At 41.6% G+C, this 23696-nt stretch overlaps 1 protein-coding gene across 1 annotated transcript in view; it reads right to left on the bottom strand.

Annotated features, from left to right (window-relative positions):
- The window catches only part of LOC121541497 (laminin subunit gamma-3), a 224050-nt gene that overhangs the window by 186306 nt on the left and 14048 nt on the right, over positions 1 to 23696 (bottom strand). The window lies entirely within an intron of this gene.

The raw sequence follows: 23696 nt of genomic DNA, 5'->3' as shown, positions 1-23696 counted from the left end.
ATAAAAAAATATCAGAAACTATGAACATCCACGGAGCACCATTAAATCCATTATTATAAAATGGAAAGAATATGGCACCACAACAAACCTGCCAAGAGAGGGCCGCCCACCAAAACTCATGGACCAGACAAGGAGGGCATTAATCAGAGAGGCAACAAAGAGACCAAAGATAACCCTGAAGGAGCTGTAAAGATCCACAGCGGAGATTGGAGTATCTGTCCATAGGACCACTTTAAGCCGTACACTCCACAGAGCTGGGATTTACGGAAGAGTGGCCAGAAAAAAAGCCATTGCTTTAAGAAAAAAATATGCAAACACATTTGGTGTTCGCCAAAAGGTATGTGGGAGACTCCCCAAAGATATGGAAGAAGGTACTCTTGCCAGATCAAGGAAAACACTATGTCTGGCGCAAACCCAACATCTCTCATCACCCTGAAGCATGGTGGTGGCAGCATCATGCTGTGGGGATGTTTTTCATCAGCAGGGACTGGGAAACTGGTCAGAATTTAAGGAATGATGGATGGCGCTAAATACAGGGAAATTCTTGAGGGAAACCTGTTTCAGTCTTCCAGAGATTTGAGACTGGGACGGAGGTTCAACTTCCAGCAGGACAATGACCCTTAGCATACTGCTAAAGCAACACTTTAGTGGTTTAAGGGGAAACATTTAAATGTCTTGGAATGGCCTAGTCAAAGCCCAGACCTCAATTCAATTGAGAATCTGTGGTATGACTTAAAGATTGCTGTACACCAGTGGAACCCATCCAACTTGAAGAGCTGGAGCAGTTTTGCCTTGAAAAATGCCAGTGGCTAGATGTGCCAAGCTTATAGAGACATACCCCAAGAAACTTGCAGCTGTAATTGCTGAAAAAGGTGGCTCTACAAAGTATTGACTTTGGGGGGGTGGGGTGAATAGTTATGCATGCTCAAGTTTTCTGTTTTTTTTGTCTTATTTCTTGTTTGTTTCAGAATAAAAAATATTTTGCATCTTCAAAGTGGTAGGAATGTTGTGTAAATCAAATGATACAACCCCCCCCAAATCCATTTTAATTCCAGGTTGTAAGGCAACAAAATAGGAAAAATGCCAAGGGGGGTGAATACTTTCGCAAGCCACTGTACAAATGCATTTCAGCAGCAAACTTTCTGTCCTCCTCCATTTTCCTTAATTTCTCCCCACAGAAACAGACTAGGCCTAATTGTTTGCTACACACATTGCTTGCTAACCATGCTATTGTTAGTCCCATCACTCGGTAAACTACCATCGGCTGCCCAAGGATCCACAACTTTTGAAGAAGTGGCTCCATGTACGGAAGAGGAAGGACGTGCCAGCTCGAGCTAGCAGACAGCACTTCTCAGTGGCAGACTTTGCAATGGAGGGCACTTTCGATGCGGCAACCGGGAGTTTCCGAATGAAGCCCTCTGCTTGCGCCTCCATTTTAAATTTCGAGGGTTATGGTGTAGGGGTTATCGACTGACCATCATCAACATCGCTGATTTCGGAGTCAAGCAAAAGCCTGAACGGAGAAGGCGACGTGAGTCAATGGAGCATGAGGTAACGTTAACCGGTCATGACTGTTGTTGACTAGGCTAGCATTAGACACTGGACAACTTTTTTGCAACTCTAGTTGATGGTAACTAGCTAATTGCATCTGAAGTGTTTTGTGTAACACCCCCAGTTTCTCTGTACCCCTTTTATTAGGTTGTTACCGTAGCTAGCTTCCACCTCAGAGGGTCAAGTACTGTAATACATTTTGTTGCCATATTTGTTTTTGTAATGTTTTGTTAGCTCCACTTTAGCTAGACTGAAGTTGGCATAGCTAATGTTTGCTGAAAAATAAATGTCCCTGTATTTGCTGTGTGTTTGTGTTGACAAAGCATACAAGACAGGTAGCTTGTTAATGCCAACTGATATATTTGGATTCAGTTGTCTTAACAAAACGTTTGTTTGTTTTCAGGATGACATCTTCATCCCTGAAAAAAGTTTCAATCCTTGAGGAGACTGTGCAGGAGGAGGCGGAGGAGGTACAAACAAATCCATGTTATTTCTAAGGCTGTTGTTTATTTCAAGACACAATCTGTCATCCCTGAGGCCATTTTGGATATAAAATGGACAATATACAGTATATGCAGTGATTCTTGAATATACCTATAGCCTAATAGATGCCTTAATTGTTTAGACCAACAGGAAAGAACGGTTAGTACAGCATGCCAAACTGACCCATGGGTGCCAGACTGTTCCTGTGCTGCGGTGGAGAAGAGGTCCACCGTGACCATCACTAAAGAGCTCAAGGCCCAGCTAGATTGCGCTCACGACCATCAGTATACAACCGAGTCCTGCCCATATACGCCACAGATGGAGCTGACGGAGAGTGAGATCCGTGAAGTCCAGAACTCGCTGTATTTACCTGAGAGCTCAGAATGAAAATCATCACAATGCGAGCCAAGATATTCTATCGAAGAGTGTGTGCAAGATCCAAAATGCAAAGTCTTTGATAGCAAGCTGAAGGAGTTGTTCAATGTCTGCCATGAGCCAGGTTGTCGAGGAGGTGTCATCAGTTCATCCCTGAAAATAAATGGTTTTGCCATCACCATGGAGACAGAGTGTGTTGTGGGCCACAGGAGGAAGTGGGAGTCCCAGACCAGAGTGGGAAAGTTGTTTGCAGGGAATTTGTTGGTGCCATCAGCGGTCTTCCTAACTGGCGGCTCCCACTCCACTTTTGTGGAAACATGTCACCTCCTCAGCCTGGTGTCCATGTCGTTGTGGCAGTTTGCAAACCAACAGCGCATTTACATTGTGCCAGAGGTTAACTACATGTGGACCCAGCACACAGAGGCCATTCTGGCTACAATTGGTGACAGTCCACTATTCGTATCTGAAGACGCACGGTGTGATTCACCAGGCCATTGTGCCTCCGTTGGCACATACACCATCCTGGACTCTGCTTCCCACCTGATCCTCGCCCAGGATACTGTGCACATGACCAAAGTGAAGAACAGCTTCTGGTTGGAGACGGAGGAATTAGAGAGATGGATGCAAAACATTGAGGTAAGCTATAGCCTAACCTATATTTTCGTCCTAAACCCGAGATTGTTGAAGGCTCTCGAGAAGGTAAGAAAAACGTATAAACTATTTCTGTACATACAGTTGAAGTCGGAAGTTTACATACACCTTAGCCAAATACATTTAAACTCAGTTTTTCACAATTCCTGACATTTAATCCTAGTAAAAAGTCCCTGTCTTAGGTCAGTTAGGATCACCACTTTATTTTAAGAATGTGAAATGTCAGAATAATAGTAGAGATAATGATTTATTTAAGCTTTTATTTATTTCATCACATTCCCAGTGGGTCAGAAGTTTACATACACTCAATTAGTATTTGTTAGCATTGCCTTTAAATTGTTTAACTTGGGTCAAACATTTCGGGTAGCCTTCCACAAGCTTCCCACAATAAGTTGGGTGAATTTTGGCCCATTCCTCCTCACAGAGCTGGTGTAACTGAGTCAGGTTTGTAGGCCTCCTTGCTTGCACACACATTTTCAGTTCTGCCCATAACATTTCTATAGGATTGAGGTCAGGGCTTTGTGATGGCCGCTCCAATACCTTGACTTTGTTGTCCCTAAGCCATTTTGCCACAACTTTATGTATGCTTGTGGTCATTGTCCATTTGGAAGACCCATTTGCGACCAAGCTTTAACTTCCTGACTGATGTCTTGAGATGTTGCTTCAATATATCCACATAATTTTCCTTCCTCATGATGCCTTCTATTTTGTGAGGTGCACCAGTCCATCCTGCAGCAAAGCACCCCCACAGCATGATGCTGCCACCCCCGTGCTTCACGGTTGGGATGGTGTTCTTCGGCTTGCAAGCGTTCCCATTTTTCCTCCAAAGATAACGATGGTCATTATGGCCAAACAGTTATATTTTTGTTTCATCAGACCAGAGGACATTTCTCCAAAAAAGTACGATATTTTTTCCCATGTGCAGTTGAAAACCGTAGTCTGGCTTTTTTATGGCGGTTTTGGAGCAGTGGCTTCTTCCTTGCTGAGCGGCCTTTCAGGTTATGTCGATATAGGACTCGTTTTACTGTGGATATAGATACTTTTGTACCTATTTCCTCCAGCATCTTCACAAGGTCCTTTGCTGTTGTTCTGGGATTGATTTGCACTTTTCGCACCAAAGTACGTTCATCTCTAGGAGACAGAACGCCTCTCCTTCCTGAGCAGTATGACGGCTGCGTGGTCCCATGGTGTTTATACTTGCGTACTATTGTTTGTACAGATGAACGTGGTACCTTCAGGCGTTTGGAAATTGCTCCCAAGGATGAACCAGACTTGTGGAGGTGTAAACTTCCGACTTCAACTGTATACTGCAACATTTTGAGTAACTTAATAAGCACATGTTTCAAAAGATTGTTTTTGTTTTTTTGTGCATTCCTATGTGAATAACTACAACCAATTGATGTAATTAAATCAGTAACAGTATAATTGTAGTAGCCTACTTATTAATCTCTAGTTACATTAATTAGATATTTTATTTTGTAGAGGACGAAGTGTGTTCTCAAGAGTGTACATGCCCTGTACACTAAATACGTGCTCAGTAGGAACAAGTTCAGCCAGCAGGGGATGGTCGCAAGACTCCAAGTGGCTGCCTTGAACCACAATTATTCGGTGGACAGACAGCAGGCTACAACAAAGGAGGGAGTGCTCCGTTTCAAGCAAGAGTTCTCCATGGCTGCCATAGAGTTTGTGGTGAAACCCATCAAGGAGGAGAAGACATGGTGTTTCAGGTCTGAGCTCCTACACGGCATCGTTGACCACTGCGCCAATGGTAAGTGTATTATATTATGTCAGATGTAGACATATATTAAACTACCTAAAATGATTTGTGTAATTTATATCTGGCTCTAGGTCCATCACAGCGGACTCTCCTGAGTGCCCAAAGAGAGAGAGAGTGGCTGTCACTTTGGGGGAGTGGGCTGGTGTTCTGAAAATGGAGAAGGAGCAGGCCATTCAACAGCGAATTCGAAGATACACACATCCATAAAGGGAATCGGAGTGGAATTGTTTTTCCACTGATTTTTTTAAACCCTTTTCAACGAACGTGTTACGTTGTCCCAGACCTGCTGTTTCGACTCTCTCTCTCCCTCTCTCCCGGACCTGCTGTCTTGACCTATGAATGCTCAGCTATGAAAAGCCAACTGACATTTGCCCCTAAGGTGTTGAACTGTTGCACCCTCTATAACCACTGATGTAAAAAGGGATTTGTAAAATACATTTGATTGATTGATTGTTTGCTGTGCTGCATGCTGTGCATTCACTAACTGTCTGAGTGATGTGACATTTTTATAGTTCCTGTAACATATTTTGGTATGTATTTAATCTGCAACTTAACTTCTTAAAGTGGCAATCAGCAGTAGAAACAATAACAAAGTGTCCTTGCTGCTCCTCTTTCGGTAAAAAGCTGAGGGATGGGGCTGGAGAAATGAACCACTCTCAAATTCATAGACAGAGCTATAGATGCAAGGACTGACCATCCATGATATCAAAATGATAGTTTCAACCATGTTTTGAGGCTATATTGTGTTTGTTTACATTTTCTTTGTTTACAAGCTTATATTTGGGGTTCTGATGGGGTACAACAGTTGAACTAAGCTCATGAGGCATTTATAAGTTAGATTCTTCAAGAATCAATGGTTACATATAATTAATTTATAAGTGCAAAAAAGGATGTAGCAACTGCTGATTGCCCCTTTAAGGTATGCTACTGTTTGTCTATTGAGCCAAAGACTTGCAATCACAAGCCTTTCATGTGAATCCTCTTCTTGTTTCATTGGAACTTGTAAAAACACCTTAATAACCCTGTAATTGACTATGTATTTTGTCATTCTGTTTCTATGATCTGTTTCCACTACCATGTACCCAGTTCGCTTTGGATAAAGGCATCTGCCCAATGGCATATATTATACAATTCTCCTTTGACTCTGCCAACTAGCTGTCCAGTGTAGTTACCATTCCTTTCCAATAGATGGCAGCCAAAGCTAGTTGATGTCACTACTCTAGCAACAGGGACACGGGGTCAGTGCGCGTTGAATGTAGTTTTATCTTCAAAACAACATTTGAGCGCATGTGAAAACCCAGGTGTCAAATGTAATTTAGAATGTTTTACTTTGAAAGGCATAATTTACATTAATTGCGTTTAAATAGTCATGGTCCCCTGCAGGTTTTGTCTAGTTCCGGTTTGTTCCAGGGACGTCCTCAATGACCAGTGATGGAAAAAGTATCCAATTGTCATACTTGTGTAAAAGTATACAGTAGATACCTTAATAGAATGAATCAAGTAAAAGTGAAAGTCACCCAGGGTTTTTACGATAGCCAGGGGCACACTCCGACACTCAGACATCATTTACAAACGAAGCATTTGTATTTAGTGAGTCCGACAGATCAGAAGTAGTAGGGATGACCAGGGATGTTCTCTTGATAAGTGAGTGAATTGGACAATTTCCCTGTCCTGCTAAGCATTCAAAATGTAACAAGTACTTTTGGGCATCAGGAAAAATGTATGGAGTAAAAACTACAGTGTCAAAAATATAAATAGTAAAGTACAGATACCCCCAAAAACTACTTAAGTAGTATTTTCACTTAAGTACTTTACACCACTGCCGATCTTAGAACGATGTGTTACGGTCCCCTGGACCATGTCTAGTTGCGCTGAAAATATGGTAAATGTAAAATATGGTAAATGTAGGTCCCCTGTAGCTCAGTTGGTAGAGCATGGTGCTTGTAACGCCAGGGTTGTGGTTTCTTTTTCCCACGGGGGCCAGTATGAAAAATGTATGCACTCACTAACTGTAAGTAACTCTGGATAAGAGCGTCTGCTAAATGACTAAAATGTAGTTACTGTATTTTTACAGCTACAATAGGTGTTAATTTACAATATGCTGCTGTATGTTGATTACTTAGGACAAAGCCTCACTTAGGATTTGAATTCACAACCTCTTCTTTACTGGCTACCTGAAGTTCCTGCAGCGCCGCCAGGAATAAATTTCTGCACTTTGCATATACTTGCAGTAAAAATTAAGTAAAGATACTGCATACAACAACCTGAAGGTGTTATTTCTATAAAATGACAGTATGCTGCTGTATTCTGATTTCAATTAGTGTACATTTTTCTGTATAATTTGGTACTGTGACCACACTTGGGACTCAGCCTTAAATGGGAATTGAAATCCTAACCTCTTGGTCACCAGTTACCTGAAATGTCCTGCTACAATGTAGCTACACCACCATATCTGTGAGCATGAAACAGATATAGCCAGAGACTTATTGGCAAGAATGCATTTCTGCACTTTGCTAAAAGCTTCCCAGAAACAAGTAAATAATTATCCAATTATCATCACCAACGTAACATCAACGTAAAACTAGCAGTACTCAAGGACACTTGACGTAGAGTATACTGTACATTAATTCTTTAGGGATTTGAACGTGCTACCTCTTGCTTGGGAGTGCATAGATGTTTCTGCAGTGCCACCAGGTTATACTTATTCATAATATATTCCAAAAAAATGAGGGCATGGTTAGTGAACAGTGTTGTTACCTGGTGTAAAGAAAGGTACACTTCACAGGGACACATATGAACTCACATGGTACAGTTCGGTACCTTGTAGGTGTAATGGGACATTTTTCTACACAATATTTCAAATATAAGGTACGATCATCACTGTGCTTTGATAGGTGGGGGCAATGTACTGGTGGGGCTTGTTAGCATATTTGGGGGCTTGGTCAAATATATGTGTATTTTATGCCAACCTTCAGTGAAATTGTTGTATCAGTTTATGTGTTTGATGGTTATGCCGATGCAACTAGAGCACCTCCTTTGACACAGTCAATTGGATACACATAGACACTAGAAGATCTCAACTTGATCTACACAATTATCAGTGCTAAACCTTAACATGTGTTGACAATACAACAGAACCGGTCAACCGGAATTACATTTTCTCTCTCGGGTGGTCAAAAATAACCATCTGAAATCCCTGGCCCTACTAAGCCATGCCTCCAGTCTTCTCATCTGACCCGGTGGATCATAACTCAATAACCCAACTAAGTGACCTAAATGGATGGGTCAAAAATAACCCAACGTTTGTTCTGTCCACTACTTACCCAGCGCTGGGTTGTTTTTAACTCTGCATTTTTTTAGAGTGTAGGATCAACAGATGTAGGCTATGTGACTAGTCTAGTAGTCTACCGCTACAATGAAAGAGAAGGGTTGGAAAGGAGGGGCTAGGAACAACATGAAACATCTCATCAGTTAAGAAAGAAAACTATGTGGGATCAGCTTCAATTACCGTTGCTTGTAAGAAATTAATATCATTCCTGCAGGGCAGGAATATACAGTACTCCTTTCATCTCTCATTAAATCCACCGGTATGAGACCAGATATGAACCATGGATCAATAAAACATAAACTACTGTTTTGAAAGCTGCATTAATAACGTTTCTCTGTTAAGGCAACTTTGGAACGCAGCCTGCCAGACAACATTGCAGATCATGCATGGGCTTCCTGTGGGACTGATTTAGCAAAACCTCACATCTGAGCGGCGGCATGATTTTCAGACAGGCAAGAAAGCAGACACCTCAACGAGGGCCCTGATTAGTGGGTATGCTGAGCACACCACGGTGGGCCTCAAAGGTAAACAAACCAGCCAGCCAACCAACCAATAAACAAACAAACAATCAAAACATCAGACACCTTCAAGGGGGGACTGTGTCATTGATTTGTTGATGTACCTCTAGTGCCTTATTAACCATCTATCAGGCTACATAGGAGGAGATAAGGGGATAAATGGTTAGACAAAAGGAGAGAAGGAGGGATAGAGAGAGAGGGAGAGAGTGTGTGTGAGAGAGACAGAGAGAGGGGGCAGACATGAATAGAGAAATAGATACAGATGGGGGAGGGAGGGATGAAGACTTTACACTTTTATCTCAGGGATTTTCTCAGATTCTCAACTCAACCAAATTATTTAATTATTTGATTGCAACACTCCTTATAAAATGGAAAAGCAAAAGCTGAGAAAAGTAGGCATCTAAATTAGCCCCGTCTGGCAGATCCCCGGCAAATAAGAGATTTCCTCTGAATTTCCTTCGTGGGGTGTTTGAGGGGGATTTGGCAGGCTCTGGAAACTTCTAGCTATAATTGGTGTTATAGTCTAATTGCGGCATTGGGGGTGAGCATACATTTTTTGTCGTTTTGTTTGAGTGGAGAGAGGAGTCTCACAAGCTGGGTTCAATTAAACCATGAAGGCACTATATTTCTGCATATTGCAAAATCTACATTCTTGCATGGCCACTTGCGGATCATTCTGCTGCTGCATGGGCTCTCAATTCTGAGAAGATAAGAATGCTGAGAATAAGTATATGTTTCATGAACTGTAAACATTTCTGATTATTGAACTGGATGTTGGTTTTGTGTGTGAATCAGAGCACACATTATCTTGAGCATCAACCACCCTAATAAACTCATCCAAACAGAACAGAGCATCCAAAACACTGGCTAGGAACACTAGCTTCCTTTGATTTGCTATTGTTTTTCTATACCACTCAGCATTATGCCGCCCTTATCCCCTTTTGGTTGACCTAGTATGCAACAACAAGCAACAACAACCAACCTTCTCTTTTGTGGTCCTCTGTAGCTCAATTGGTAGAGCATGGTGCTTGTAACGCCAGGGTAGTGGGTTCGATCCCCGGGACCACCCACACGTAAAAATGTATGCACACATGACTGTAAGTCACTTTGGATAAAAGCGTCAGCTAGATGGCATATTATATTATATTATATAGAGGGCCTTAGATTAATGTAGTTTACAAAGGTTAAATCAGTAAGGCTGGTCTGAATGCTTGCTTTGACTTTATCCAGTAAGCATAACATAATTCACATAGTTTCCTATTCTACGGGCATAGTGGGGCTGTATACAAGCGTATCATAATTAGCATAGTGTCTTATTTATTCTCCACTTTTCTAATTTGCCACGTGCGGAATGTCATTCACCTATTTACCTTTTAGCCTATGAGCACGGCACAATAACGCACATTCCTCACGCTTGCTGTTTAACCTATGGGTAACCAATGGGCGTAAATCTTGGGATGTATTTATATGTCAAATTTACCCATGTTCTCTCACTTGCATGTTACAGAAAAAAGTTACCGACAACCTTCCACCTCCCCACAACCACCAGCTATAATAACCTTAAGGCCCATCATTAGAAATAATCAGTGGTGGAAAAAGTACCCAATTGTCATACTTGAGTAAAACTAAAGATACCTTAATAGAAAATGACTCAAGTAAAAGTGAAAGTCACCCAGTAAAATAATACTTGAGTAAAAGTCTGAAAGTATTTGGTTTTAAATATAATTAAGTATCAAAAGTAAATGTAATTGCTCAAATATACTTAAGTATCAAAAGTAAAAGTAAACGTATAAATAATTTCTAATTCCTTATATTAAGCAAACCAGACGACACCATGTATTGTTTTCTTTTATTTTTTTCTTTACGGATAGCCAGGGGCACACTCCAACACTCATTTACAAACGAAACGTGTGTTTAGTGAGTCCGCCAGATCAGAGGCAGTAGGGATGACCAGCGATGTTCTCTTGATAATTGCGTGAATTGGACCATTTTTATGTCCTGCTAAGCATTCAAAATACAGTACTTTTGGGTGTCAGGGAAAATGTATGGAGTAAAAAGCACATAATTGTCTTTAGGAATGTAGTGAAGTAAAAGTAAAAGTAGTCAAACATATAAATAGGAAAGTAAAGTACAGATACCCCCAAAAACGACTTAAGTAGTACTTTAGAGTATTTTTACTTAAATACTTTACACCACTGGAAATAATAGACGAGGTCATTCCCCAAATGATTTAATAAAATGTCATATTGCTGTCACACCCGGGCTCTGGGACTCTATATGTTGAGCCAGGGTGTGTTCATTCTATGTGTTATATTTCTATGTTGGGGGTTCTAGTTGTTCTGTTTCTATGTTGGCCTGAGTGACTCCCAATCAGAGGCAACGAGTGTCAGCTGTGGCTGGTTGTCTCTGATTGGGAGCCATATTTATACTGTCTGTTTTTCCCTTTGTGTTTGTGGGTTCTTGTTCCGTGTTGGTCTATGTTACCTAGGACGTTACGAGTCGTTTGTTGTTTTGTTCATTGTCAGTATTTATCACTATAGATAAATAAACATGTTCGTTCATCACGCTGCGCCTTGGTCTATTCCATATAACGATTGTGACAATTGCATTCCATATTTGTTATTAATGCAGTTAAGCCTGTACTATATAGATTGAAGTACTCTTGGGTCTTACACACACTTGCGGTAAAATCATTTGTAAATTAAAATAGTTTGTTTAAAAACAATTGTGACCTTAAGAATCTATCAGAGTCCAAAACGTGTATGTCGTGTTGGTTGTGAATTTTGGGGAGGTGCGTGTTTGGGCTGTGCGTCAACCGCGAACGGTGGTCTCAAGCCGCGTCAAAATGGGACGCTGGACTATTGCTTCTCTGTGTCTGTGGACTGTGAAATACGCTTAAATTGAACCCTCTTAGTAGAATACCCATCCCCCTGATATGAAGCATAATGACGTCTGTCTACTCCTCTCAGCCAAAACATCTGCCATCTTCACAGTTAGACTTCCTCTCTTGTCTTTCCAGCTCAGCAACACTATCTCTCCCACAGCAGCGCTCAAATAATGTACGTTTCATTTACTCTCCGCATGAGGTGAGTTTAGTTCTGCTGGCACAGATAAAAAAGAGAAAGAAAAGGAAGAGGTGAACGAAACGTGTGGAGTGTTTGTGCATCCCCTGAGATGATATTCAGTCCAATTGAAAAGGACAGTGTGTTTTTCTCTGTTAATGGTTGATGATGAGTCAGCTTTGTCAGTCTTTCATCAGAAGGGCTTGCATGTTTTCTGCAAGTATTTTAATCTGTATTTCCAGTTGACCCATTTTACCCATGGATCCCAATTTGTTTTATATTGAATATTAAATAATGAACAAATAATTCTGTGTTCAATGTTCATGCTATGTTCACACTCTCTTAGCAGCAGAGAAGCACTTGAGCTGAGCAGCTGAATCAAAATGACTGTGTTGAGTAGGGATTACCTTGGACCCCTCTTCAGCCCAGCCACCTGGTCATCACACAACTGTGTACCCCACCACGTCTGGACCATGATGTGTCCTGAGTGGCCCAGACCTAGACTAAACTCTACATCACCACAGTAGACTCAATATTTACCAGGCTGCTCTGGATATTTACAGGATGCTCATATTTGTCTGTTCGCTTTGAGAGTTTGGGGACAGTTTTCTCTTTTTTTTGGAGATTATCTTTACTAAACTTGACAGGAATAACGTCACTGAATTGTATGTGGTTGAAAAAGAAAATGTCTGACCCTGATATATGGGCTTTGGTCTGACCAACGTGTGTCTGCCCTAGAAACACTTTAGCTTTATCTAGATTTTTAGCATTGACAGTATCTTGAGACCATGTACAGTTGTGCATCTAAACAGTAGTAGTGTGTTCACAGTTGTGTATATAGACAGTTGTGTATGTACAGTACAATGTAAAAAAAATCCTGTAATTGTTTTTACAGTATATTACCGGCAGCACAGTATCCAGCAGGTTACTGTAAATGTACATTAAAATACTGCCAGTAAATTACTTTAGAGTTACAGGACCTTTACTGTAACACAGATTTACAGAATATTACTGGAACACCTGAGTACAGTAACATGCTGTATTTCTAGAATTTACAGTGCATTACTGGAAGCACAGTAGTTAGTAAACTGTTGCAGATTTACAGTTCAGGTAAATAGTGCCAACGACAAGCAGTATTTTTCTTACATGTTTTTGATATAGGTTTTTCAATACGTTTAATAACTAATATTTTGTAATTTGTATTTCACTGTCCTGAACTACAATTAATATAGCCTATTTTGTAACAGTTTACTTAAAATACATGTATATCATATTTTCTAATACAAATATATACTTGCAAGTAGCCCGCCTAACTAAAACATTCTCGGTAACGGTAACATAATCTTTTTACTTGCTATGACTGTGGTATATTCTTGTTAACCTTAGTTTAATACACTGACTATTCGTCACTCTGGATAAGAGCGTCTCCTAAATGACTAAAATGTAAATGTACATGTAAAAATGTTAGCTGGCAAAGCACACTGCTGGGTATTATTCTAAAGACCTCCGCACCCAAACAAGGCCAAATTTGATCAACATGCTAATATTTTGAGGGTGGAGCTCATTAGAATAATACCCAGCAGCGTGCTTTACAAATGCTCATTTTTAACATTTACATTTTGGTCATTTAGCAGACGCTGTTGTCAGTGCATTCAAGTAAGGTAAAAAAACAAACACATATCACAGTCATAGCAAGTAAAACGTTTATGTAACCGTTACTGAGAATGTTGTTGTAGTTAAGGATTCATTGGTCTTCAAAATATCCTTTATTTTAAACAAGATAATTTTTGGATGTATCTTTGCCCATCTCTGTCTAGTGCAAAGTATGTTACTGTAATATAAAGAGTAACTTGCCACCAGCTTCCTGTAAATTACTGTAAAATGCAGCTCAATTATGAAGTGAAACACTGTAAAGATAGCCTATATCGTAAGAAAATAAGTGCTACTGTAATCATGTTGGCATTTATTACATAGGATTTGTATATTACAGCATATTTATTCATATTTGGTGTTTTATATCACTTGCACTTCTAGAGGCCTTAACAAAGGCTTCCAAACTGGCTGTGATTACAGGGCAAAACAGATCAAAAGGCTTAATATTCAACCATTAGAGGTTTAAGACCCGCTGTCACTCTGATATGTATGCTATAATCATAAAATTGTTAGGGCACTACCACCACAAATCAGTTCAATTGGTACAGCACTCTCAATGAAGGCTGCAACAAATAAACTGAGTGTACAACACTTTAGGAACACCTGCTCTCTCCATGACATACACTGACCAGGTGAATCCAGGTGAAAACTATGATCCCTTATTGATGTCACTTGTTAAATCCACTTCAAATCAGTGTATATGAAGGGGAAGAGACCGGTTAAAGAATGATTTTTAAGTCTTGAGACAATTGAGACATGGATTGTGTATGTGTGCCATTCAGAGGGTGAATGGGCAAGACGGCAGATTTAAGTGTCTTTGAACAGGGTAAGGTAGTAGGTGCACCACCCCACACTGGTTTGAGTGTGTCAAGCACCGCAACACTGCTGGTTTTTCACGCGCAACCATTTCCCATGTGTGTTACGAATGGTTCACCACCCAAAGGATATCCAGCCAACTTGACACAACATTGGAAAGCATTTGAATCAACATGGGCCAGCATCCCTGTGGAACGCTTTGGACACCTTGTAGAGTCCATGCCCCAACGAATTGAGGCTGTTCTGAGGGCAAAAGGGGGTGCAACTCAATATTAGGAAGGTTTTCCTAATGTTTTGTACACTCAGTGTATAGCCACATACTAGCCACATCTCAAAATATGTTAAAGAGTCAACGATTCTTTCCCCTCCCACAAAATGTTTACACAATGCACCATAATTTACAGAATGCTGCAATAAATATACAGCAATACGTAAGGGATAATCAATGAGGGGCTATGTGTTCTATGGAAAAGAATGAACAACGTGGAATTGAATTGACCTTCCACGGAGTTGCATTATTTTCCAGAGAACACATAAAGCCTCGAGTTGATTATCCCTTTCATTCCATGGCTATAATTTAACACATTTGCCACTAGAAATATGTTCAACATCCACTGAAGTAGCTAGCAAATGTACTAGATAGCTACAGTAGTTGCTGTGGTAACCAAACAGACTTGCTAGTTTAGCTAAGCAAACCATTAGTACTAGCTTGTCATTGTGAAAATTGAATTCAACAATGCCAATAATATTTTCAAATCGACTTTTGGTTTCAAAAGCAGCACAAACATAGAACAAGTAAGAATGTACTATAGCCATTGAATTCTACCATGCAAATACTGTATACCGTGTGTTATAGGGAAATAATGCACGCTCTAGAATGCTCTTCAACCCAATGAGAAACAAGTATTCAACAATGCCATGGTATAATTAAGTGATAATACCCGAGAAGCCGGTGTTTGGAGGATATATTGGCACTGGTGTTGTTAGGCAAACCGTGCCAATATATCCTCCAAACACTAGCTTCTCGGGCATAATCACTTAATTATACTATGGACGCGACCCAGTCGTTCATTCTAAATGTTGCATTGCCATACTGGCTGGCAACGTTCTTATCCCTTGCTTGAAGTCACGTCACAAAGTGCAGCCAGAATAACAGCAAATTAGCTGCATTTGCATTTGTTTAAGCTGTTTTCTAGTGACATTTATTTGGATACATCTATAACAATGAGCTAATGAGGCACGATTTTGCCTGGCATAGAAAATGTGCTCACTCGTCAGGACATTGTTGTTAGGAGGAGCTAGCCAACAACACTGCTAACACAATCACTTCAAACCGAAGCTGGTAAGACTTTAAACTAGCTGCACTTCATTTGGTTTAAACTTTTTTCAATTGACATTTATTTGTATACAGTATATTCATAGAAATGATGCCAGCTGATTCATAATTTTGACTGGCTGAGAAACGCTGCCTGCCTGTCTGTCTCGTCCCGACTTCTGACACGTTCATTACTACGGGACAGCTGGAGATCGAATTTAAATATTGAAGCAATGTCGCAAATGTCGGAGAGACAGAGAGTAAGGTTTGTACAAATCTCCGCTGTTGAAAATGAAATGTTAGTCTAAAAGAAATGTGAGATAATGTCTAGTTGCTTTTTATAGTGGAGATCAAGTTTATAAAGTGCCTGGCTGGGCTGTTGAAACAGTGGATTGCGCAGTCAGATGGAACAGAGTAAATAGGCATTTTAACATCATGGATTTAGCCGGTGGTAACTTGTGGAATAGACACCGGCTGGAATGCGGTTTTAACCAATCAGCATTCAGGATTAGACCCACCCATTTCATGAAGTACCTTATTGTTAAAGTGTACTGTAATAAAATTACAGCAATTGCTAACAGTGAATATGTAATCATATATTACAGCGTACCAATTAATATTTGTTTAATATCACTTGCACTTGTAGAGGCCTTATCAAAGGCTTCTAAACTGGTAGTGACTACAGTGAAAAACAAGATCAAAAGGACAAGGCTAAACACTGAACCATTCAAGATTTGAGACTTGCTGCAACTCTGCTCTGTTACCTAGCAGCACTCTCACTAACGGGTGCAACAAGTATAGCCTCTTACAAGGCACGCCTCAAAATGTGTTAATGAGCCACAACAACACCATGCAACCACAAAAGGGTTTTGCCGCTCCAAAATTACAGTATGGTACTGTATTCTGTGGGGGAGGTACTGAATTACATTCAATTACTGGCAGCACAGTAGCCAGTACATTTCTGTAGATTTACAAGAAACGGTTTTAGGAATTCAAAAATACATTATTGTACTGTATTTTGTGGGGTGGTACTGAATTAAAGTAAATTACTGGCAGCACAGTAGCAAACAAGTTACTGTAGATTTACAGGACAAATACAAATAAAAACAGTATGGTACCGTATTCTGTTGGATACAGCATTCTCACTCTTACAAGGCACACCTCAAAATATGTTAATGAGCCAGACATTATTTCTCCACCGACAATATTTTCCGACAATGTACCATAATTCAAACTATGCTGCTTTAAATATACAGCAAAACAGGTAATGCAGTACTTTCCTATAAAATTGTATTGTAAAATTACAGTAATTGAGCCCTCATAATGCATTACTCTTTACAGTACTGCACTGTAATATAGAATTACAGTAGCTAACTGTGAAAGTTTTGCTGTAAATTTACAGCAATTTGTTACAGTGTAGTTTTCTCTTTGCACTGAATTGTTTAATTAGAGTCCGTCTGTGAGAGTGTTACTGTGCCAACTATGTCAGACTTTTATTCTTTAACATCTGAGACAGGAAGTGTCTTTCTTTTAACATCAGTCAATCGGAAACAGACGCAGACAGAAAGCTGTGTTTGAGTGTGTGTGTGTGTGTGTGTGTTTATGCACGTGTTGGGAACAATCTGACCCCAATTACATACCACCAGACCGCCAAGCACTCTTCTTATTTTTCTTCTTCCTCATCATGTTTTGTTTACTCTCCCCCTCCTCCTCCAACCCCACTCCCATCCTCCCCCCTACCTCTGCACAGACACATTTCTGACCTGGCTGCACTGTGTGTCCCTGCGTCCTGCTGGTGTGTTTCTCTGTGTTTATCGTCCTGGCGACCCTTCGGAGACGGAGGGGTCTTGTTTTGTTTGGAGGGCCAAAGGAAAACAGAATAACAGGCATGTTGAAGGCTAGCCCAGGCAGGCCCCCCTAGTGGACCACAGATGGGACACGGTCGGGTTGTAATCAATATGGAGGAGGAAGAAACACTGTGACCCTGGTTTTGTGAGAGACACAGGATGGGGGATGTCGACTTGAATAAAACCATTTTCTGTTTTACACAAACAACAGAAACCTCTCTCCAGTCCAGGCGGAGGCAACTCAAAATAATAGAAAGAGAGAGACATGGAGTACCCAGAGGCTAAATATTGAACAACGTGATCTTACAGTGTAATGTAGTATGGTCTTCCTGGACAAAGGCTCACATATTCAAACAGATTCAAGACCAGGGGCTGTTGCGTTAGAATACCACATTACCAGGCATTCCCCAGCCTCTCTCTCTGTCTGAGAGAACTAACCAGAGATTATGACCAACAAAGCCACAGAGCACTGCTCTCCTCCTTCCTCCTAGTAAAATTCCATATCCATAGACTGACAAACAAGTTTCCTGGTCCCAGACCATAATATTTAAACACTTCCTCCCTCCAGAGACAGTCAGTCGTACTCTCTGACATTTCAAAGACCTGTCATCGGTTTCTCTCTTGAAGCAAAACTAGTTTTTTCATTCTCACATTGGGATTTTCGTTACACCTACAATGGAGAGGATGTTAGTTATACTCAGAGGTGTCAGGATAAATAATTCCCTAGCTGGTCGCTCTGCCGGATCTATCCTGTTTGACTGATGGCTGGGAGCTCACTGCACACACACATGTGACATGTACAAGATGAATGGGAGGAAAAGCTAGCCTTTAAGTGGATGTACTGGATGGATATATCCCAAATGGCACCGTATTTGCCTATAGTGCACTACTTTTGACCAGAGCCCAATGGGCCCTGCTCAAAAGTAGTGTACTATAGAGGGAATAGGGTGCCATTTGGGACGTAGTCTTAGAGGTCTTGAGGGAGAAAGGTAGAGGTGATCATGTAATTTGCTTCCTCGACAGACACAATGGACACTGACCTGATTGATGGACACAAAATCTCCGTCCCCTTATGTCAAACCCCATTATTATTTAAAAACATACATTTTGTATTTATTAAGGATCCCCATTAGCTGCTGCTGGCAAGGCAGCAGCTACTCTTCCTGGGGTCCAAACAAGATTAAGGCAATTGCATCACAATCAACACATTATTACACCAATACTCTACTACATATCTACATTTATAATAACACAATACAACAATATTACAATAATACAACAATATTACAATATTAGAACAAATGTATAAAGTGTTAATGTGATTATATATATATACAGTGGGGAGAACAAGTATTTCATACACTGCCGATTTTGCAGGTTTTCCTACTTACAAAGCATGTAGAGGTCTGTAATATTTATCATAGGTACACTTCAACTGTGAGAGACAGAATCTAAAACAAAAATCCAGAAAATCACATTGTATGATTTTTAAGTAATTAATTTGCTTTTTATTGCATGACATAAGTATTTGATACATCAGAAAAGCAGAACTTAATATTTGGTACAGAAACCTTTGTTTGCAATTACAGAGATCATACATTTCCTGTAGGTCTTGACCAGGTTTGCACACACTGCAGCAGGGATTTTGGCCCACTCTTCCATACAGACCTTCTCCAGATCCTTCAGGTTTCGGGGCTGTCGCTGGGCAATACGGACTTTCAGCTCCCTCCAAAGATTTTCTATTGGGTTCAGGTCTGGAGACTGGCTAGGCCACTCCAGGACCTTGAGATGCTTCTTACGGAGCCACTCCTTAGTTGCCCTGGCTGTGTGTTTCGGGTCGTTGTCATGCTGGATGACCCAGCCACGACCCATCTTCAATGCTCTTACTGAGGGAAGGAGGTTGTTGGCCAAGATCTCGCGATACATGGCCCCATCCATCCTCCCCTCAATACGGTGCAGTCGTCCTGTCCCCTTTGCAGAAAAGCATCCCCAAAGAATAATTTTTCCACCTCCATGCTTCATGGTTGGGATGGTGTTCTTGGGGTTGTACTCATCCTTCTTCTTCCTCCAAACACGGCGAGTGGAGTTTAGACCAAAAAGCTCTATTTTTGTCTCATCAGACCACATGACCTTCTCCCATTCCTCCTCTGGATCATCCAGATGGTCATTGGCAAACTTCAGACGGGCCTGGACAAGCGCTAGCTTGAGCAGGGGGACCTTGCGTGCGCTGCAGGATTTTAATCCATGACGGCGTAGTGTGTTACTAATGGTTTTCTTTGAGACTGTGGTCCGAGCTCTCTTCAGGTCATTGACCAGGTCCTGCCGTGTAGTTCTGGGCTGATCCCTCACCTTCCTCATGCTCATTGATACCCCACGAGGTGAGAACTTGCATGGAGCCCCAGACCGAGGGTGATTGACCGTGATTGCCCTCAGGCCTGGATGGAAGCTAAAGTAATTCCGCTACCCAAGAATAGCAAAGAACCCTTTACTGGCTCAAACAGCCAACCAATCAGCCTGCTACCAACCCTTATTAAACTTTTGGAAACAATTTTGTTTGACCGGATACAATGCTATTTCACAGTAAACAAATTAACAACTGACTTTCAGCATTCTTATAGAGAAGGGCACTCAACATGTACGGCACTAACACAAGTGACTGATGATTGGCTGAAATAAATTAAGAAGAAGAAGCTTGTGGGAGCTGTTTTGTTAGACTTCAGTGCAGCTTTTGAAATTATAGATCATAATCTGCTGCTGGAAAAACACGTGTTATGGCTTTACATCCACTGCTATATTGTGGTTTGAGAGTTACCTGTCTAACAGAACACAGAGGATGTTCTTTCATGAAAGCCTCTCCAACATAATCCAGGTAGAGTCAGGCATTCCCCAGGGCAGTTGTCTAGGCCAAGTGCCACAAAGATGGACATAGGCAAATTACAGTTGGACCGGAACAGAGCATCACGGCTTGCCCTTAAATGTACATGGAGAACTAACATCAATGACATGCATGTCAATCTCTCCCAGCTCAAAGTAGAGGAGAGATTGTCTGCATCACTACTGGTCTTTGTGAGAGGTAGTGACATGTTGAAAGCACCGTGATGTCTGTTCAAATGACTAGCACACAGCTCAGACACCCATGCATACCCCACAAGACTTCCCACCAGGGGTCTCTTCACAGTCCCCAAGTCAGGAACAGACTCTGGGAAAGCATGCCCCATTCAAAAAATGTCGAACTAAGAACAGATATAGCCCCTGGTTCACCCCAGACTTGACTGCCCTTGACCAGCAAAAAAACATCCTGTGGCATACTGCATTAGCATCGAACAGCCCCCGCGATATGCAACTTTTCAGGGAAACAGGAACCAACATACACAATCAGTTAGGAAAGCAAAGGCTAGCTTTTTCAAACAGAAATGTGCATCCTGTAGCACTAACTCCAAAATGTTTTGGGACACTGTAAAGACCATGGAGAATAAGAGCACCTCCTCCCAGCTACCCACTGCACTGAGGCTAGGAAACACTTTCACCACCGATAAATCTACGATAATCGAGAATTTCAATAAGCATTTTGCTACGGCTGGACATGCTTTCCACCTGGCTACCCCTATCCCGGCCACCAGCTCTGCACCCTCCGCTGCAACTTGCCCTGGACCCCCCACCCCCCCGCTTCTTCTTCACCTAAATTCAGATAGCTGATGTTCTGAAAGAGCTGCAAAATTTGGACCCCTACAAATCAGCTGGGCTAGACAATCTGGACCCTTTCTTTCTAAACTTAGCCGCCGAAATTGTAGCAACCCCAATTACTAGCCTGTTCAACCTCTCTTTTGTATCATCTGAGATCCCCAGAGATTGGAAAGCTGCCGCTGTCATCCCCTCCTTCAAAGGGGTGACACTCTAGATCCAAACTGTTACAGACCTATATCCATCCTGCCCTGCCTTTCAAAAGTATTTGAAAACCAAGTTAACAAACAGATCACCGTCCATTTCGAATCCCACCGTACCTTCTCCGCTATGCAATCTGGTTTCCGAGCTGGTCATGGGTGCACCTCAGCCACGCTAAAGGACCTAAATGATATTATAACCGCGATCGATTAAAGATAGTACTGTGCAGCTGTCTTCATCAACCTGGCCAAGGCTTTCGACTCTGTCAATCACCGCATTCTTATTGGCAGACTAAATAGCCTTGGTTTCTGAAATGACTGCCTCGCCTGGTTCACCAACTACTTCTCAGATAGAGTTCAATGTGTCAAATCAGAGGGCCTGTTGTCTGGACCTCTGGCAGTCTCTATGGGGGTGCCACAGGGTTCAATTCTCGGCCGACTCTATTCTCTGTGTATATCAATGATGTCGCTCTTGCTGCTGGTGACTCTCAGATCCACCTCTATACATCTGGCCCTTCATTGGACACTGTGTTATTAAACCTCCAATCAAGCTTCAATGCCATACAACACTCCTTCCGTAGCCTCCAACTACTCTTAAACGCTAGTAAAACTAAATGCATGCTCTTCAATCGAACGCTGATTGCACCCGCCTGCTAGACTAGAATCACTACTCTCGGCGGGTCTGACTTAGAATATGTGGACAACTACAAATACCTAGGTGTCTGGTTAGACTGTAAACTCTCCTTCCAGACTCACATTAAGCATCTCCAATCCAAAGTTAAATCTAGAATATGCTTCCTTTTTCGCAACAAAGCCTCCTTCACTCATGCTGCCAAACATGCCCTCGTAAAACTGACTATCCTACCGATCCTTGACTTTGGCGATGTCATTTACAAAATAGCCTCCAACACTCTACTCAGCAAATTGGATGTAGTCTATCACAGTGCCATCGGTTTTGTCACCAAAGCCCCATATACTACCCACCATTGTGACCTGTTGCTCTCGTTGGCTGGCCCTCACTACATATTCGTCGCCAAACCCACTGGCTCCAGGTCATCTATAAATCACTGCTAGGCAAATCCCCACCTTATCTTAGCTCATTGGTCACCATAGCAACACCCACCCGTAGTATGCGCTCCAGCAGGTATATCTCACTGGTCATCCCCAAAGTCAACACCTCTTTTGGCCACCATTCCTTCCAGTTCTCTGCTGCTAATGACTGGAACGAACTGCAAAAATCTCTGAAGCTGGAGACTCTTACGTCCCTCACTAACTTTAAGCATCAGTTGTCAGAGCAGCTTAACGATCACTGCACCTGTACACAGCCCATCTGTAATTAGCCCACCCAACTACCTCATCCCCATATTGTTATTTATTTTGGTCACTTGCACCCCAGTACCTCTATTTTCACATCATCTTCTGCACATCTATCATTCCAGTGTTAATACTAAATTGTATTTATTTTGCACTATGGCCTATTTATTGCCTTACCTCCATAACTTACTACATTTGCACACACTGAATATTGATTTTCTATTGTGTTATTGACTGTATGTTTTGTTTTATCCCATGTGTAACTCTGTGTTGTTGTTTTTATCGCACTGCTTTGCTTTATCCTGGCCAGGTCGCAGTTGTAAATGAGAACTTGTTTTGAACTGGCTTACCTGGTTAAATAAAGGTTAAATATTATTTATTTTTTAAAGGGACTATGGTGGTCTGCTTGAAACATGTGAGCATTACAGACTGGGTCAGGGAGGGTTGCCAGCTGGTCAGTGCAGGCTCTGAGTACGCATCCTGGGAATCCGCCTTGCGGCCTTGTGAACGTTAACCTGTTTAAAGGTCTTACTCACATCGGCTACGGAGTGCGTGATCACACAGTCTTCTGGAACAGCATGGTTCAATGTTGCTTCCCTCGAAGTGTGCATAAAAGGCATTTAGCTCGTCTGGTAGGATCGCGTCACTGGACAGCTCGTTGCTGGGTTTCACTTTGTAATCCGTGATAGTTTGCAAGCCCTGACACATCCAATGAGCATCAGAGCCAGTGTAGTAGGATTCGATCTTAGTCCTGTATTGAGGCTTTGTCTGTTTGATGGTTCGTCGGAGGGCGTAGCGGGATTTCCTATAGCGTCCGGATTAGTGTCCCACTCCTTGAAAGCGGCAGCTCTAGCCTTTAGCTCAGTGCTGATGTAACCTGTAATCCATGGCTTTTAGTTGGGATATGTACGTACGGTCACTGTCGGGATGACGTTGTTGATGCCTTACTTAATGAAGCCGGTGACTGTTGTGGTAAACTCCTCAATGCCATCGGATGAATCCCGGAACATATTACAGTCTTTGCTAGTGAAACAGCCCTGTAGCTTAGCATCCGGTTCATCGGACCACTTCCATATTGAGTGCATCACTGGTACTTCCTGTTTGAGTTTTTCCTTGTAGACAGGA

This window comes from Coregonus clupeaformis, chromosome 27 (genome assembly GCF_020615455.1).
Source record: "Coregonus clupeaformis isolate EN_2021a chromosome 27, ASM2061545v1, whole genome shotgun sequence".
Classification (NCBI taxonomy): domain Eukaryota; kingdom Metazoa; phylum Chordata; class Actinopteri; order Salmoniformes; family Salmonidae; genus Coregonus; species Coregonus clupeaformis.
Note: the sequence above shows the minus strand (reverse complement) of the source record. Positions and strands in the feature narration are given on the sequence as shown.